The 20066-nt window shown below is 37.2% G+C and overlaps 1 protein-coding gene across 8 annotated transcripts in view; it reads left to right on the forward strand.

The window, feature by feature from the left end:
• The window catches only part of DTNA (dystrobrevin, alpha), a 396613-nt gene that overhangs the window by 92126 nt on the left and 284421 nt on the right, over positions 1 to 20066 (forward strand). For 4 of the 8 annotated variants that reach the window (XM_011974401.1, XM_011974403.1, XM_011974400.1 and 1 more), the window contains exon 1: positions 3738 to 3958. The exons of the other annotated variants lie outside the window; for them this stretch is intronic. The gene's annotated coding sequence lies outside the window, so the exon portion shown is untranslated. Of the gene's footprint in view, positions 1 to 3737; positions 3959 to 20066 lie in introns of those variants that run through there. 8 annotated transcript variants of the gene reach the window in all.

Genomic DNA, 20066 nt, shown 5'->3' on the forward strand with positions numbered 1-20066 from the left:
ATCTCCACTAAAAAATACAAAAAATTAGCCGGGCATGGTGGCAGGTGCCTGTAGTTCCAGCTACCCAGGAGGCTGAGGCAGGAGAATGATGTGAACCCAGGAGGCGGAGCTTGCAGTGAGCCGAGATTGTGCCTTAGCATACTGTATGCTAAATCTCTACACTTATTCATGCTATATAACTCTCTTTTTGTACCTTTTGATCTATATCTTCCCATTTCTGCCTGCTCCTGGTAACTGTTGCTTTACTCTATTTCTATATATTTGATGTTTTTAAAAGATTACACATATAAGTGAGATCACGCAGGATTTGTCTTTCTGTGCCTGGCTTATTTCACTTGGCATAATGTCCCCCAAGTGTATCCATGTTATGGCAAATGGCAGGATCTCTTTTTAGGGGGCTGGATAAGATTCTGCATGTGTATATCACAGTTTCTTTTCTCTGTCAATGAACACTTTGGTTGTTCCCACATCTTGGTTATTGTGAATAATGCTGCGATGAGCATGGAAGTGCAGATACCTTTAGGAGTTGGTGTATTTCCTTTGGGTATATACCCATAAGAGAGATTGCTGGGTATATTTTTAAGTTGATTGAATTTAATAAGATAATACATAGCATGCTGCTGCTTTGAATCTTCCATATTGTTTGTAGAGCCCCTGTTTTCTAATGCAGTTTATGTATAGTTTTTCTACTTTTTCTTGGACACTGTCTATTTTAATTACTTTTAAATGACTTGGATGTACTGATGTTTTCTCTTTTAACAAAAATCACAATTATACTCCAAATTATTTTTGCATAAAAAGTATATGCTTTTAAAAATAAGTGATATGACAAAAATATCAGCTATAAAACTATCACCATGAGAATATTGCCTGTCCTAGTCTCTTAAGGATATTTATTACGGAGGAAAAAAATAACAGAGGTCATTTGCTTTTCAGTGACCATGTTCTTCATACACACGAATGTCTCACAGATCAGCTAAGACCTGTGTTTGAACACCTTGGTCACCCCTGCAAGGAGCCTGCTACCAGCATTTGCCATCCACAGAACTGTGCTAATAGAATCTATTTCTGGAGAATGGAGGAGAGATTAACTTCTTGTTCATGATAAATCAAGGGTATCTGATTTGCCTGTTACATGCCCAGTTTTCTCTGGAAGCAAGCCCTAGAAGCTGTTTTTCTGATCTAATCCTGACTCTCATGTTAGTGCTTATGAAAGAGAAAAACATTTACTCATGATAAAGACTGAGTTCTAGCCATTGTAAATCTTATCAATGGCCTTGTGAAGGTTGGGGGAAAAAGGAAGAAAAAAATTGGTTGTGCTCACTCGCACTTGCATCTGGACTAATGCTCCTATTCCCGTTGCAGAGTGTTCTGAGATTTCTGGAAATAGCAGCAGAGATAAAGTTGGGAATCTTAGGAGATATTTGATTGATGAATGTTGCACTATAAGAAGTGGCCAGTAACAGTTCAATAAGGAAAATTGTTATAGTTTACTCATTACTGGGAAATATTAGCAAACCTAAACATTTCATTTTTTTCTCTATTTTTCTTATAAGCCACCAAGATTGGTAGAAGTGCTCTTAACAAATATTTGCCATGTTAATATTTAGAAGCACACACATGCATACATACATACATAAGATGTATGATGTTTTTTTGGCTTCAGTAAAGGTACTTGGTACATACTATACATTCTATATAATATTTTGGTTAATTGCTTGAAGAGAAGCATATTTTTCCCAAGACAAATACAAAACATATTTATCTAAGATGTGGGCCAACAAATAACCATTTTCCATAGGTTAAGATGTACACTTGTACATGAGCAGTTCTTCAGTTTCAACAACCATTTTTTGAGTATCAGTTATGTGCTAGTGCTCACTCTGAGATACAACAAAGGTGAACAGAGCAGCTGAATGTGAACCATCGATGGCCGCACCTCTGTCCATCCTTCTTAGTTCGTTTGTGTTTTGACACCATCTGTTAGCCTTGAGAAGGCGTGTTTTTGACAGAGGGATAAAGAAACACAGGGACAGAAATGTGTACTTTCTGGACTATAGGGTTATTTCTTTCCATTTATTTGTGAAGTCATCAGAATGCCTGTCTGTCAGCATTACATAGAGCCTGCAATTTCCCTAAGAAACTGTCAACTTTGGGGACAACATTAAGGAAAGTTTCTTACTCCTCGGTTTCTATCTTTTGATCTTTTTCAAAGACATCTAGTAACAAAGTCAGGCTAAAAGGCTAAAAGCTGGTTGGCCACCAATCTGTATGGGGCATCAAAATATCACTGAAATAGGCTAGTAATATGATGCCAGTTCATCAAGTTTTCCCTCGTGGTTTCTCAAAATGGTATTGCCCTAGATATGGTAAAATATAACCTAAAATAGAAGATTCAAAACCATCAACAAACTAACAAAAACAGAAAGCTTGCTTTCTGGCATCACCGTTTTGCTGTTGAATATTTTTGAGATGTCCACGTAAGTTCCAAGGAGCAGCTGCAGCCACACCACCACCCTGAGCCCAGCCAGCTGACAGTTGCCTAGAGCTGGCAGCCACAGCTAGCTGAAATTTGGAAACCCCGAAATGCCTAGGGTTGAGATGTGTCCAATTACCAAAATTATAAAGCCTTCATTAGGCTTTTGAAGAAGTTGTGTGGTCTGTAGAATTGCATGTTTTGAACATAAAGTGGTTAGTTATTTTCAGAGGCAGGAGATCTTTTGGCCCCTGTTACCACTAAATATTAATAAATATTAAACACAAGTTAATTAATGGTGATTTAAAGGGACCCATTATTGTTAATTCATGTCAGACTCTATTTGATGAAATGTATCTTTTTCCTTGTTTCCATTCACTCAATTTCTCTTCTTTCAGATATACACGTGTATAACACACACACACACACACACTCATTTCCTTTTCCAGTCCGCGCTCACGTTTTGCAAGACAGTCCTGAAAAAGAAGTTTCAGTAGGAAGGTAGAAGTGGTTTTGCACCCTCTCCCGTTGAAATCAGTTTTTCCACAATTCTTACAGCAAGTTTTTCTCTAACAGAAAATGTACAGATTGAACAGTTGCCCTCCAAAACACTGGCAAGCAGGCGGCATGATGATTTCTTCCTCTTAACGGATCCCAACTCATTTACTAAGACTCATTCAACTTTTAACAAAAAATTTGCCATTTCCCTTTCTTACTACAGTCATAGCCATTCTCTGTAAAATTATATGTGGATATTAAAACTTAAATGCTGTCCTACAATAAAAATATTTTTAATACCCTAGAATATTTTTTCAGTTCTCCTCAAAGTTAAGAAAAAAAAAAACTGATTTGTATTTTGTGTACCTGGGAAGTTGTTCATGCTGAGTAACAGTACAAAACTTGAGCTGCCTTGCTTTCTGCTTCCAGGAATGCCAATCAGAGAACATTCTTTTTCAGGCAGCCAAGTTTGGAAGTCAGTTGGTTTCTGGCAGTGAGTAGGGGGAGGGGATGGCAGGGGAAGCACAGTGAGTCCTCGGGCTGATGTTCAGCTTCCAAGTGTTTCCGTAATATCCATCAATGAAAGCATCTCCTTTTACCCACGCAGAGACAGGTAAAAAGACAGCTGAGTAAATCAGCATTAGAGGTAACAGCGGAAGCTCAGTCAGAGGGAGGGGGGAGGGAAGGCGCGTGAAAGCCTGCCATTGGCGAGCTTACCAAAGGCATCTGCCAGTGGGACTTCAATGGAATGTGAAACCAAATCATTTTCAAGTTAAAGATAGACACAGTATACACCAGGATCTAGAGGCTGGATTTCATACTCATAGCTCTCCCTAGAAGTTCAGAGAGTTCTGTTATGATCTCTGTTGTAATTAACAATTTGGTTCAAGTTTGTTCTTTAAATGGATATGCTAAGAATTCATGTATGTTCTGGATGTACTGGAATTAAAAGGATTTAAGAAATCATGGTGTGCATGCTGTAGGGTAAGTGGAAAGATTGGTTTTTAAGGTGCATCGCTTTTCTGGGATGGTTAATGTTGCATTTTTCTTTTTATCGGTGTGAATGAAAAGGTGATAGTAAAGATTTTTCACTGTTGTAGCTTGCTTATCTTTCTTAAGATAGTTGGTATTTTATGTTTTGTGCAGCAGAAAGAGGATTTTAGCTTAGTTTTGAAATTTACATTGCAGGTCTGTAACTTCAGTTTCGACTTTATCCTTATTTGTTTTTTCCTCTATTCTTCTCTATGCACTATGAGTTTACTGAGTTACAATCTCAGTAGTTTTATGTCACAACACAGACTGAGTGTTACTACGTCTATTATGCCATTGGATGAAAGTATATTATTGTGAGATGGAGTTCAGTTTCCCCTGCATGGTACTAAGTCACTTCCCAATGTGAGAAACAAAAAAAGAAGGAAAAAGGAGAGGAAAGGTGCTCTTAAAGGTGGCCTAAAACTGAATAAGGAGCCTTTAGAAGATATTCTACTTTTTAAAAAGCAACTGAGAAAAAATAGGCAGTTTTCAGAAAGAGAAGAATTAATAGAAGTTATTTTTTAGTGTTGCCTTATTAATTCCAAGCAGGTTCCCCTCCTTCAAAAGAAAAAGAAAAGCTGATATTTGCTAAGTGAATGGAGGCATTCTGATTTTACAGAGCTTGAGAGAAGACGAGGGAGAGGAAGGGTTGTCTGATTTTGCTGTTGTCGCACTGTTCTAGGATTTCAAACTTCTTCTTGAAAAGGATGACAAACTTTAGTTCTCTTCATGTTTTGCCCATGTATAGGTTTTGTGTCTTGTTTTGTCAAATGACCTCTCCCTCTGCTCTTAGAGACAGCTTTTCCAAACTTGCACAGCATTCCTTCTGAATAAATACTGTCCATAATAGTCACAGAGTACATGGTGTGAATTGGAAATTCTACTTTATATGGGGAAAATAAATCTGCTGACGCTGTTATTACAGAGTGCACAGATGAACAGTTGTTAAATGTAACTGGCCAGTTTTTTGTCTTGTCAAATAGACCAGATTCTAATGAGCTAAGTTGGCTAAACTAGGTACAAACAATGAAGGGGCTTATTATGGATTTTTCATTCAACTTTGATGAGAATAGTAATATACTGTGTTACTCTTCTAAAATGAAAACTGGTCATTATATTGATAAAGTCATTTGATTTTACAACTACTGAGTAATCTAGTAAGGCCAAACAAATGTGAAGTTGGCAGAGCTCAGTTTTGATGCCCCTTTCCTCCTTTCTCTGTCCAATTTTCCCTCCCTCTCAGTCCTCCTTCTCCCTCCAGACCTCTGATGAATATGACTACTCAGCCCCCCTCTTTTCTTGTCAAGCAAGACCTATACTCAAGAAAGAATCTGACTTGAGAGTTTTAAAGTCAATGTACTAAGTCCACCAGTAATATTTGCTTTTCAGCATAAATATCTGACCTTGTGACAGTTTAGACAATTTGTTAAATGATAGTTAACCTTGGGTAATACTTACAATTAACCCCTTTAGGTTGCAAACAATTGCCAATTGTGGTTAATTTTCATTTCCCCATGACCAGGTGTTAACTTCGTAAATTTTCTGTGGTCACATTGGATGCCTTGTGACATTGCATTACCAATTGTGTACTGAATGGTTGACGATAAGAATGAACCTGGCAGAAATCACACGTGCTTCCAAGAAGTTTGTGAATGCATGCACCTGGGTGCTTACCATACACTCGGGTACACACACAAACACATGTAGGCATGCCATTTATGTAACTAATATGTGTTTGATTGAATTATAAAATAAATGAAAATATGTTAGGTTTATCAGTGTGGGATTTGGGTTTTTTTTCAGTGTGTCAAAAACAAAACACATACACAAAGAGAATACAAAATGTAAAATTCTAAAATGAAGAATTTTAAACTGTGTGGCCAAACAGTGTTGAAAGAAAAAGAGACAATTTCTCTGCTACTATTATATCACTTTTATAGTTTCTAATTCTTGTATAAAATTGTCAATCTTGGCTTTTATTCCTTTGAACATCCTAAGTGTAGTTTTATAATATATTTCTGATAATTATATTATCTCAAGTGTTACTGAATTTGTTTCTATTATTACTGTTCCTACTAGTTCTCATTCATGGTGTCTTAATTTCGTGGTTGCTTGGGTATCTTTGACTCTTTGCTGGAAATGTATTTTTAAAATTACATTATAATTAAAGATCATAAGAGTAAGTTGAGACCTAAGTGATAATGTTTTCCTCCAGAGAAGACTTTGGTTTGCTTCTGCCAGGCACCTGGGGGCGATATCAGACCAGAATCGTCTTAGACAAAGTACAACTCCTGATGTTCCCTGAATCACCTCTGTGACAAGAAGGCTGCAAATCAGTGAGAGGAATGGCAGGTTCACTCCTCCCCTAAAGGAGAGTATGACCTTTCATGACACCAGCATAAAGCCCCACCTGAGGGCCAAGGACTTTGACTTTTCTATGAAGCACAGACAGCTACTTGAAGTATAAAGCTGGATTCTCAGATCTTTTTTCCAGATAGTCATATGCCCAAGGGCCTTTAAAAGTGACCTCACCTCTCTGATTTCTGATCTTCTCCTAAGTTTTCATGTGCGAAATCTTCACCATCTTATTAAAGGCTCTTTGCTGTTTTTTGTTTGTGGTTGGTTTTTTGTTTTGTTTTGTTTTGTTTTTACTCTGTTGCCCAGGCTGGAGTGCAGTGACGTGACGCGATTGATCTCCCCTCACTGCAACCTCTGCCTCTTGGGTTCAAGCGATTCTCGTGCCTTGGCCTCCCAAGTAGCTGGGATTACAGGCGCATGCCACCATGCTTGGCTAATTTTTGTATTTTTAGTAGAGTCGGGTTTTCAACATGTTGGCCAGGCTCATCTAGAACTCCTGGCCTCAAGTGATCCACCTGCCTCAGCTTCCCAAAGTGTTGGGATTACAGGCATGAGCCACCATGCCCAGTGTCTTTACTGTTTTTATATCTCAAATATCTTACTACGTCGGGTATATCAATCCAAATTCTCTCATTACTGTTACCAGAAATGGAAATTCATCCTACAGCTATTATAGTTGTTGTTGTTTTTTTTTTTTTTACACTTTTCATTCTAGAGAAGATATCAAAGTTTGCTGATATCATTAATGATTTCAGATAATTTTTCTGATTTTATTTTTTAGTTGTGACCTGATATATTTAGACTTTTTGGAGAAAATTGCATATACATGCTGATTGAAAGATTCGTGTTTTCTGACTTTATTTGAGCTGTCAACACCACTTAAAAGTTCTTTTTTTATTATACCTAAGTTGTGGGATACATGTGCAGAACGTGCAGGTTTGTTACATAGGTAAACATGTGCCATGGTGGTTTGCTGCACCCGTCAATCTGTCATCTACATTAGGTATTTCTCCTAATGCTATCCCTTCCCTAGCCCCAAACTTCCTGACAAGCTTCAGTGTGTGATGTTCCCCTCCCTGTGCCCATATATTCTCATTGTTCAACTCCCACTTATGAATGAGAACATGTGGTGTTCGGTTTTCTGTTCCTGTGTTAGTTTGCTGAGAATGATGGTTTCCAGCTCATCCATGTCCCTGCAAAGGACATGAACACATTCTTTTTGATAGCTGTGCAGTATTATTTGTCCCGAGCTGGCCCCTTTCCTTGGCAATTTCTTTAATCTCGAATCCACCCCACAAGCATCCTTCACTCTCAGAGGTTGATTTTGACTCTTTCTGCTTTCTGTTGGCCTATATCCAGTATTAAGACATTTTAAAAATCATCTTAAATCCCATGCTTTCCATTCTCTCTGCAGTTGCTCTACTTCAGGTCTTCATCATTTAACTTGGCTATTATATGGTCTTCTAGTTGTTCTCCTGTCTCTAAGCTCCATCCACACCCTCACCCCGTCACTACACACACATCTTGCTGAAACCAACATACCCATTTTCTAAAAACTATAGACTTCAATTAATTGCTCCCCTACTTAAAAATCTTTAGTGGTTCATGACTCCCTTCAAAATAAAACTTACTGTCCTTAGTATGTCTTAAAAGGTCCATCACAAAGCCTTGACCTGTTTCTCAAACATTGACTCCACTACTTCCCTGGTTACCACCAATACTTCAATCACACACAATGGCTGCCTCCACAACATGCCATATACTGTCTTAGTTCTGTGCTAGTCTACCTCCTCCCCCCCCACCCCCTCAGAATGCCTATTGCTTCCCTCCTTTGTGGGAAAACACTACTTTTCCTTTAAGGTTGACCTCATAAGTCACCTTCACTGTACTTTCTGTACTTTCTTTTTAAGTGTAAAACTCACCCACTATTCTGGGAGTCCCTAATGCTGTGGCTTGTGTCTTACACACTTTTTTATTCTCAGTAACTGACACATAGGAACCACTGAAAAAATGTTTAAGAAATGAACAGATGACTATTCCGAAGAAGTTTGTTTCTGAGGAATTTCTTTTGTTAATATATTCTTTTCCATTCTAAACATCATTTTTTCTTTTGACCTTAGACTCTGTCTAGAATAGTGATCATTAGTAGTCCTGTATGTCAAGTGGAGTCAGTAAAAACATGTTTATTTGTTTGATTGTTGTTACTGTCTTGGGGAAAGGGAGTTCTCTATTTCCTTTTTTTTTTTTTTTTTTTTTAACCAAATATGATGTATAACTTGATTGTGGTGACAAGAGAGAGAGTAGAAGTTTAAATATGGTGAATCAGCTGCATATTATCAGAGAGATTCATAATCAAAAGAGTCATAGAGTGGGAAAACTGACATATTTCAACAAATCTACTCCAGAATGTTAAATAGCACAATGGGAAAATGTCAATGAGGCACAACTAAATGAAAATTATCTCATTGCACACAACCTCAATTTCAACCATTAGAAAACACTGGGTTGTTTCAAATCACAGTGTGGTGCTACAGAGAAAGCAGTTGAGTGTTTATGTAATACGATATTGTGACCCTAATCTTGAAAGCTTGTGGAAAACTTTTCTTAAAATTTTTAAGGCCTTGGCCAGGAGCCGTGGCTCACACCTGTAATCGAGCACTTTGGGAGGCCGAGGCGGGTGGATCATGAGGTCAGGAGATGGAGACCATCCTGGTTAACACGGTGAAACCCTGTCTCTACTAAAAAATACGAAAAATTAGCGGGCGTGGTGGCAGGCACCTGTAGTCTCAGCTACTCGGGAGGCTGAGGCAGGAGAATGGCATAAACCTGGGAGGCGGAGCTTGCAGCGAGCAGAGATCGCGCCACCGCATTCCAGCCTGGGTGACAGAGTGAGACTGTGTCTCCAAAAAAAAAAAAAAAAAAAAAAAGTAAAGCCTTGAAGTGCAATTTGAATATCATCTTTCTAAAAGCCTATCCCAGCACTTTGGGAGGCCGAGACGGGCGGATCACAAGGTCAGGAGATCGAGACCATCCTGGCTAACACGGTGAAACCCCGTCTCTACTAAAAAATACAAAAAACTAGCCGGGCGAGGTGGCGGGCGCCTGTAGTCCCAGCTACTCGGGAGGCTGAGGCAGGAGAATGGCGTGAACCCGGGAGGCGGAGCTTGCAGTGAGCTGAGATCTGGCCACTGCACTCCAGCCTGGGCGGCAGAGCGAGACTCCGTCTCAAAAAAAAAAAAAAAAAAGCCTATGCTACGCAAAGAAAAACGGTATTTGTTTATTAAACATTGAATATAGTTGATGGGAACCAGAGGAAGGGGAAATATAAGTTATTAATTCCAAGGATGTTTAATTAATTTTATATTCTTTGGACCACTTATAAACTTTTTACACATTTATTGTGAATCTTTGATATGCCAACTTCTAAGATTTGGATAAATAAGAAACTTGGCTTGTATTATTTCTCATACAGGACACTCCTACCTTCACAAAGAGAAAAGCCCCAGTATGGGTGGGGCCAAAATGTATCTTCAGAAAACGTCTTTGAATTTAATGAAATATTCAAACTCAGTGTTTGAGATCCCAAAATTCTTCATCACAAAATATGAAAATATGATTCTGGCCTTTCTTTTTTGCCTCATCTATGAAAGCACTCTAAACTAGCTCTTGAATAATGGCTGATTTCTAAATCATAACTTCCAAATAGCTGAACTCATTTTTCTCATTAATTCAATAATTTGAGCTCCTACCTTTTGTTCCAACTGTGTAGGCAATGAAATTACTTATTCACCCCCTTCACAGGACACTGGTACTGAAGGATACCATGTTAAAACAATGAATTTAATTAATAGTTTTTTTCTTTTTTGTTGTTCAAAAGGGAAAACAAAACCTTCAAACCTGAAAAATTCCATATCCCTTCATTTTACTTTTTTTTATTATAGAAGCAATGTAGGAAAATCATGACTTTACTTGTTTGGGATTGTCATTGTTTCGTGTTCTTGTTGTTGTTTCTTTTTTGAGACACTGTCTTGCTCTGTCACCCAGGCTGGCGTACTGTGGTGCAATCTCAGCTCACTGCAGCCTCCACCTCCTGGGTTCAAGCGATTCTCCTGCCTCAGCCTCTCAAGTAGCTGGGATTATAGGCATGCACCACCACACCTAGCTAAGTTTTTGTATTTTTAGTAGAGATGGGCTTTCATCATGTTGGACAGGCTGATCTCGAACTCCTGACCTCAAGTGATCTGCTCGCCTCAGCCTCCCAAGGTGCTGGGATTACAGGCGTGAGCCACCGTGTCCAGCCAACAAGTTTCTTTATGTATCTTTCATTGATATTTTAAATGTATTTGTCCTAATCTCCACACATATTTAAAAAGTCATTTTGCCTTTCTCAACAGCTAGTATTTTCTTCTCAGAAAGTTAAGTTAGAGGATAGTCTTGAGATTCTTTAAAAAATCTCTTGTTTAGGAGATACTTTTATTACAGAAGAGTTTAAAGATACCTGAATAAATTCTGAAAAATAGTTAAGTCAAATGTGTATTTCTTATTACATATTGAATTAAATCTTAACATAAAATAGAAATACATTTATTTGTATAAATAAAGCTGGACTTGGCATTTTTACAAAATAAAAATGATGTAAAGATGACTCAGACACTCTGAATCATGAAAGTTTTGTAAACCTGTAAATATTTTAAAAAGAGCAATAGAGTTACTTTATTTTTCTAAGTCTCAGTTTATTTTTTATACTCATTCCTATATAGTGTGATAGTTTATAGGTTTATAGATGCTGAAGCAATGAATTCACTGAATGAATCACAGTTCAGGAACACAGATACCTTAATTAGTTTTTTAAAAGATATAATTTTGAATGAAATTTATCTTCCAATGCATATGAACTTCCAGGTCTTAGATTGTTCATTTCTACACATTTGTGGAATCATGTTTACTAACGAAAAGATATTTAACACCTCAGATAAGTGTAGCAATTCTTCCAAGATGCATCCAATGTTTGAAGTTATTTTGTAGGTAAGAGACATATATTTTATTTTATGTATGATAAAACTAAAATGTAGACATATGAAGTGTTCCAGATACACTATGGGTCATTTCCTCAGGTAACAAGCAACTCTCAATTTCAGTGACATAGAGAAACCAGATTTCCTTCTCACTTATACAATTTAGCCACCACAGACTGGCTGAAGGTTCTTCTCTACACAGCTATTTTCACCTGGAAATGACTCATTTTCCTTATGATCACATTCCCTTAGCCAAAGCATGCCATATGGCCACACCTAACTTCAGTTGGATGGGAAGTATACTATGATCCTACCATTGATCTAGAACAGGTGAGCCCCAGTACTGGGACTTAGCCCAGGAGGGTTTTTGGCTTTGGCTAGGGCAGGAAAGAATTCAAGGGCAAGCCAGTGGTGTTAGACAGCAACTTCTACTGGCAGTGTACATCAGCAGCAGAGGTACTGCTCCTTGCAGAGCAGGGCTACCCCAGAGTGTGTCCAGAGTAGCAGCTGAGACTCAGTTTTGTGGTCATATTTATATTTTAATTATAAGCAAATTTAGGGGTGGTTTATGCAGAAACTTTTAGGAGAAAGGTGGTAACTTCTAGGTCATTGGTCATTGCCATGGAAAGGGGCGGTAACTTTGGGTGTTGCCATAGCAGTGGGGAACTGACATGGCATACTGCTAAGCATGTCTTCTGGAAAGCTGTTTCCATACTGGCCCTGTTTTAGCTAGTCCTCAATTCCTTCCGGTCTCTGAGCCCAGCGTCTGGAGTCAAGTCCCTCCCCCTACCCCACCATGTGCTTAGAAAGAGAAAGGACTGGAATATTTATGTAGAGCTCTAAGGAATTTCTACACTATTGGTTAATAGGCAGCCTAAAACTCTCTTAGTAACACAGACTTAGGCTTAAAGTTATATATACCTGTGAACAGGTCCATACTTGGTAAATGTACGCTACCTGCAATTTGATACTAACGTCCATTGCCTGTTTACATCTTTTGGCTCTCATCTCCACTGAGACTTTTGAGCTGTTTAAATCTTTACCATTTCCATGTCTGTGACCTTTTCTGTCAGCTTCTCCACCACTATGGAATTCTAGGATTTTACCACTCCTTATACTTAACCACTCAGGGAGTCCTGCCCATAAACAGTTTTGGGAAGTGAAAGGAGACTCCACTGGGGCAATTCCTACAGAATGTAGAGAGCAAATGTGAAATGTTAAGCTTTCCCATCTCTGGGAACTGCTCATGTGTAGTAGAGAAATGGAGAAAAAGGAAATTGAATGCGATTCTAATCTCCAGCCCCCACTTTTACCAGTAGACAAAGTAAAAAGACTAGGCTCAGGGAATATAGCACAGAGGAATGGTGATGTATATTATATATTAGAAATACATAGTCTTGAATAGCATTTATATTATTGGTACTCTACCCTTTGCTTAGCATTTAGTTTTAAGCACTAACTATAATAGATAAAACTCAGGAATTTAAAGATTGAAACACGTAAGAGTTGAAAATTTTTAAGCCAATATTTTAAGGCCCTTTGAATTGTAATTTAAATCAGCAAATCCAATTTGTGCCCTTGGAAGCCAGTAATTTTAGGAAATATTATGTGTGTGTTGGGGGGAGGGCTGGGGTAAGAATCTTGGATCAAATGAATTTGGAACATGCTGTATACCATATCCCTTTCTTGGAGATTTAGGTGAACATTTGCATTAAGAATGCATAAAAGTTCTACACTAAAGGGATGTGTTTGACTTTTCTTGACCAAGTGTTTTCCAATGTAATTTGACCGTGGAACTTTATAATTATAGATAGATACACAGATAGATAGAGATATATCACATTTCAACACCACAAAACACACTTTGGTAATTCTGGTTTCAACAACCTCTAAGGCTGAATGGTGCGGTGGCTCATGTCTATAATCCCAGCACATGGAGGATCATCAAGCCAGGAGTTCAAGACCAGCCTGGGAAATGTAGTGAGAGCCTGTCTCTATGAAAAAAAAAAAAAAAAAAGATGTCTGGCGTAGTGGCTCATGCCTGTAATCCCAGCACTTTAGCACTTTGGTAGGCCGGCAGATCATGACATCAGGAGTTCGAGAATAGCCTGGCCACATAGTGAAACCCTGTGTCTACTAACAATAAAAAAATCAGCCGAGCGTGGTGGCAGGCACCTGTAATCCCAGCTACTGAGGAGACTGAGGCAGGAGAATCACTTGAACCGGTGAGGCGGAGGTTGCAGTGAACCGAGATCTCACCATTGCACTCCAGCCCGGGTGACAGTGTGATACTCCATCTCAAAAATAAAAATAAAAAAATTTTTAAAAAGTAATTTCAAAAAAGAAAGAAATTTAGCTGAGCATGGTAGTGTATGCCTGTAAGTCCCACTCAGGAGACTGAGGAAGAAGGAACACCTGAGCCCAGGAGTTTGAGGCACTAGTGTTTGTGCCACTGCTCCCCAGCCTGGGCAACACAGTGAGACCCTGTCTCTAAAACAAAAAGAAAAGAAAGGAAAAAAAAATCCCATTTAAAAAATAAAAATAAAATAATTACCTCTAGTACATTGTATTAATAATTAAAAGTGCAATAATATTGCAGCTCATGTAGTACTTTTAGAACATAAAGCTAAGGATTTTAAAGGACTTTTTTAAGTATTCTTAGTATTTGACACTTTATTTTCATTCTCTTTTTTTTACAGTTTTTATTCACCTAAAATCTACATATAAAATTTACCATCTTTACCATTTTTAAGTGTACAGTTTAATGCTAAGACATTCGTATTATTTTTTTCACCTTTTTTGGTTTTCATTCTCTTGTTAAATGGCATTGATTTTCAACACCAACAGAAATCAAACTTTAAATTGACAGAGCTTGCAATAATATTTGTTTAATACTATTGAGGAATATTATCTTTGATACACCACAGGTAAGGAGATTGGTTGTGTTCTTCAGAATGCAGAACTCTAAAGTGATTTGCTCCATTTTACCTATTTCATTCAAAAATCTAAAACTATTATTTCATTTTAGAATATGATCACACATCGTTAAATTTATTAGACTTATTATTTCTTTATGAAGACCTTGTGAAGAGAAAGATCATCTTCAACTTCAACTTCTCTTTTCTGGTCGTTTTTCTTGGTAGTTTCCTTTAAGTTCAGAAGTTTTAAAGCTTAAAAAGAAAAAAATTATTGGGTTTCAAAAAAAATTTCTCTACTGAAGTTATCATGTATGGGAATTTTTCTGTGCAAGAAGAAAAGCAATAGACTAACAAAACCAAAATATCCACCATTTCTTTTTAGAATACGTGTTATATTTGTGAAGTGTTACGACCCTTTAAAATGAAGCATCTTGTTCCATGAACTGTTATACTACCAACAACTCAATTCAAAGAAAACCCTAGATGTAAGGTTCACCCAGAAATATTAAGGCGGCTTAGGTGTGACCAGGTGTGTGTCCTTTCATCACTTGTCCACTCTGAGAAGATAATCCTGCTTTTCATTCATTAGTAATTTCAGTTCCTCTCCCATCATTTCAAAATAAGAGACAAATCAATACTTAAAAAAATCTTTGGGAAATATAACTTTGTTCTGTGCCCAAAAAAAGAGAGATCATTCAATCAAAACTGGGAGTAGCATAAATTCTTAGCACACATTTTTTCCTCTAATTAATTTTTGCTTATATTTATTCATAGGGCCATAATGAGATTCAGAGGCTATAATGATGTCAGTAACTCCTCTAAAATGTTATTGCAAGAGGATCTGAAGATCTCTGTTCAGCATTGCAGGGCTGAATAGCCACACAGCAGAATTCTGTTTCTTGTTTGCCAAATTATGAAGTTAATTGTATTCATATTCTGAAACTGCATAGCACCTAAAACATTTGGAATACTGAAAAATATCCTATGTAGCCATTTGCCAGACACCAGGACATAAATCTAAGTTACTTAGATTTACAGTATTACCGTTTCTCCTTTAAAAAGGACATGAGGGAAATGTTTAACTTAATGAGGCAGAGGATCCTGCTGTGCAAGTTACATTATATTTTTCATTGCACAAGAGTAAATTATTGCTCCAGTTTCCTATATGGTACCCCAGTGGCCTCAAAGACACAATGTAGCTTCCCGAAATGCCAACTTTTGTCTTAGGCCATAACTTACTCTCAGAGAATATGCTTTCTGAGAATTACCCATAACATTTCTTAAAATAGGCTGAATTTCTTGAAGGTCATTCATAGATACCAACTTGACTTGATTTGTCTTTCTTTCTTTTTCTTTTTTTACTTAAAAACATCCAAGTGGTAAGTCTGCATACATTACTTTACAAAAAGGAAAACCAATGGGCACTTTCTTTGTCTCAAACATTTAGAAAACCAGCAAAAAATATCTGGGTAAGAAATTAAATTATAGGGCATACAATTTTTTCTTGGCATTTTCCCACTGTTGCTGCAAACTTTTTAAAATAAATAAGCATGGGTCTTTTTGAGGTGGTCTTTGAGGATTTAGAACTATAATAATTAAACATATTGTTCTATATTTGTAAAAAAAAAAAAGAAAAACTTATTTTGAATATCAAATGTATGGACCCAAATGTCCAAATGTGTGTTTGAACTTTTTAAACAAGCTTTACTTTCTAATCAGGTAATATAAGAATGTAATTAAAACAAAACAGAGTCCCCCCACCAGTCAGTGTTGCAACATTTGGGTAAATTTTAGAGCTTGACAATTTTCAAAGCAGAGACATTATTCCAGGCTTTCTGCCAAACCATTACTGGTAATCTGATGACAAGGGATGAAGCAAATGAAAGTGCTGCTGTCTGGCTTAGTTAGATATGCATTTTCTAGAAGAGAAGCCAACACATTTCTTATGCAAACCATCAAAATTGCAACTCAGGCACACACACACACACACACACACACACACACACACACACAGTGCTTTTACAAGTCTAGAAATATACACATTAAAATACAACTCCATGCTTAAGAGCAATGAAGAAGTAGCAGACACAGCTAGGGTTGACTGGATCCTTTCTTTACCTTGAGTGGTTTTAATAAATAGCAACATTTCTCTCAATGGCTGCAGTAGAAATAATTAAATTACTCATATCTGGACAGGATTTAGCATTGCCTTCACATGGTTAAATTCCAACTACTACCCAGAATCACTCATTGATAAGTGGGTGATTTGGGCTGCTATTGTCTGTGGTTTATTTAAATGATTTAAATAAACATCTATTCTCCTATAGTGCTAAAAAACAATTTATGTAATATTAGTGAAAAACATCCAGTTCAGTTAGTATCTATGAATGACCTTCAAGATAGGGATATAAGAAAGTAATCAAATCAGGCATGTTTTACAAAAGGAAGACTTTGGAGTTTTATAAGTTCTGTGGAGGGGAAAAATACTGAGTAAATAACTGTGGGTATTTGCATGCATTATTTTGACCACAGAAGGGTCTTTTTTTTTTTTTTTTAGCTATTTCTTTAGAAATCTACTTGATATAGCTGCAATTTCAGTATAACAAATTTAAATCTTGCCATTATAAAGTCTATATTGTCTCTTAGCTCATATGATGGTATATATTTTCAAAATACAAATAAAACAGATTTAATTTACTATGTTCTTTGACTATGTCACAACGAAAATATTTCTCAACAAAAAAATGAGAAATTAGCAATGTGTCTATTTTTTCATAGTCATTTCACAACCAAGACGCATGTCAAAATTACACTGTCAATAACATGTATATTGGAGTAACATTCCTAAATCTCAGCATTATACTGTATATTAGAAGTCTTAAACAAACTTCACAGTGCCAAGTCCCCGCTTTTGAGGAATGCACTGTCCAGTGGGAAGACAGATACATATGGTGATGGTTTAGTTAAATTGTAGTAAGTTATAGACAGAGTATTAAGGTGCCCAGAGAAGACATCCGGAAAAAGGTGATGCTTATATTGGATCTTAATAGATGAGTAAGAGTTATTTAGATAAAGAAAGATGGGAAGGGCTTTCAGGATTGAAGGATTAGCATGAGCAAAGATATGAAAGGGCATGGCGTGCAGAGGAGATACCCAGCAGTTTGGTGTTATAATAGGGTGAACTCTGAGGCTAAAATGAAAGGTGATGAATTTGGAGGGGTAAATAGGTATCCAGACATGGGAGGGTTTTCATGTCATTGTAAGGGCGTTGGTCTCTGTTCCTTAGAGGTTTAGTGCTTCCGAAATCTAAAACCCTCCCCCAAAGTAAACAAAGCAAAAATAAATGAATACATTCCCACACAAGGGACTGAAGCCACAGCTCAAAATGGCCTCCCATCTGTATCCAGTTCTTTGAATTCTCAAGTATTTGCATTTTACTTCGTAATGAATCTTTGTTTCATTCAGCATAAAAGTATTTTTCTCCACATTTCTAGTAAGATGCACCATTTTTATCCAATAGCTCTCATCCCTTGAAATACTGTTTGTGTCCTTAGAATTCTCTCTGATTACAAATCTTTTTTGATTGAGAAGTGCAGCTGTAGGTAGCAAAGATTATTTAAACTCAGAGTTTCAAGAAATGTATTTCAGATAAATCGATCACTCTGGATGGTGATTTTAAAGAAGGCAAGAATACTGACTGAGGAGAAAGAAAATATCGCAATACTCTGCTCATAAAATGTTAGATTTAACAGATTTCATGATGCCTAGGTAGATGGTATATTATTTTGACCACTGAGGGGAGCTCCCCTATTTTTTCTACTTTGATTCTGTAGAAATCTAAGTGATATACCTGAATATTTTCCAAACTTGTTCCAAAGCAGACATTCTAAATAAATATATAAAAAATGGACCACATTTTATCATTTTCTCATAGTTTCAGCCCTTCCACAATACTACAAATACTTACTAGGAGACATGGGAGAAATGTTTGTCACTGTTACCAGCATTTATAACACAGAGAGAGGTGTTTGTTCTGAAGGGTTCCTGATTGCTTCTCATGACCTCTTGACATCTTGTGACAGTCTTCCACAAACACTCAAAGTTCTGGGTTTTGCTGGAAATTGGGGTACTTTGTTTCCTCATACATTCGCACAATCCACTTTATCCAGTGTCAATAGATCAGAAGATAGAGAATAGCATACAACAACAAGAAAAAAGGCCAAGGAGGTAGCATTTCGATACTCAGTGAGGAAGGCTTTCTACAGATGGCTCTGTTTAATAGATACAGTAGTGAAATGCAAGATAGAGGATTATAACAGTGCTTGATCTAGAAGTGGCAAGGATTCCAAATCCCTATGATTTGAATCTTAAATTGCTATGATGGATGCCAATTAAGGGAAGCCCAGAAGGTCTCTCCAATCCCTGATGAGGCTACCCTACTCTTTTGACAGACTCAATTATAATTTTCAATCTTACAAAAAGAACTGTGCCATGTCCTCCTCGTTTTATAGATCTAAGTAACTGGGTTGGTATTTATATGAATTGGAAGCATGCTGATGTGCCCAAGCCTACATAAAGATAGGCAGCCTGACCTATGATGACGTGGTTTTGCTATCACAATCAGGAGTAGTCTTAATAAGTAGCTGTCTGTTACTAACTGCTGCCAGGAAGAAAGATTTTAAATTAGCAGTGCTAAAAATAAAAGATATATCCTTTATTCAAATAAGCAATACTAAATAATCCTGTTAGGTCAATTTGTGCATCTACTTGAAATATTTAATACCCTGGAATAACCACAATATGTCTTTCTACTCAAATATTCAGAAATTTGTCAAAAGTATTTGTTAGGTTTTTTTTTTTTTTTTTTTTTAAATGGATTCGGGCAGTGTAATGGTGAGAACTATTCATAAAAATTTCTAGGCCCAAATTGCTTCAATCATGCTTTATGGGACTTACGAAATCACAAGAGCAGATTCAGAATTCTTTCTTTTTTCCTTTTTGAGGAAAAAAAAAGTTTATCTATCTCTATGTATTAGAGTGACCCATCTCTTTGTCAGAATAAAAGTCAGGTAGTTTTCCCATCAGAATGTCAACTCTGCTGCCTTCTCACCTGCTATTTAAACGTATAGCTCTTTCTTCAATCAGCCATGCAGAATATCAGCACTTCTAACAGCTATCCACAAATTTAACCTTGGATTGGCTGTGCTATAGCCAAGATACCTTCTCTAAGTGCTATTGTATATTGGATCTCAGACCTACAGCATATTCGCTTAACACTTTCTCTGCCTAATCATACACATATAATGTCATTATTAAGTAACTATTTAATTTTATGCCCTTGATTACTGGTGAAGTTTACCATAAGGCGTGAACATCTGCAGTAACATTGTGCTAAATGCTACTTGCTATCTTCAGAATAAGGAGCTAAGCCCACACAATTCTCATAGGAATTTTTTTTTTATTATTATACTTTATGTTCTAGGGTACACGTGCACAATGTGCAGGTTTGTTTCATATGTATACATGTGCCATGTTGGTGTGCTGCACCCATTAACTCGTCATTTATATTAGGTATATCTCCTAATGCTATCCATTTCCCCTCCCCCCCACCCCATAACAGGCCCTGGTGTGTGATGTTCCCCTGACTGTGTCCAAGTGCTCTCACTGTTCAATCCCCACCTATGAGTGAGAACATGCGGTGTTTGGTTTTCTGTTCTTGCGATAGTTTGCTGAGGATGATGGTTTCCAGCTGCATCCATGTCCCTACAA

The sequence above is a fragment of the Mandrillus leucophaeus genome, unplaced genomic scaffold (assembly GCF_000951045.1).
Source record: "Mandrillus leucophaeus isolate KB7577 unplaced genomic scaffold, Mleu.le_1.0 Scaffold145, whole genome shotgun sequence".
Taxonomy (NCBI): Eukaryota; Metazoa; Chordata; class Mammalia; order Primates; family Cercopithecidae; genus Mandrillus; species Mandrillus leucophaeus.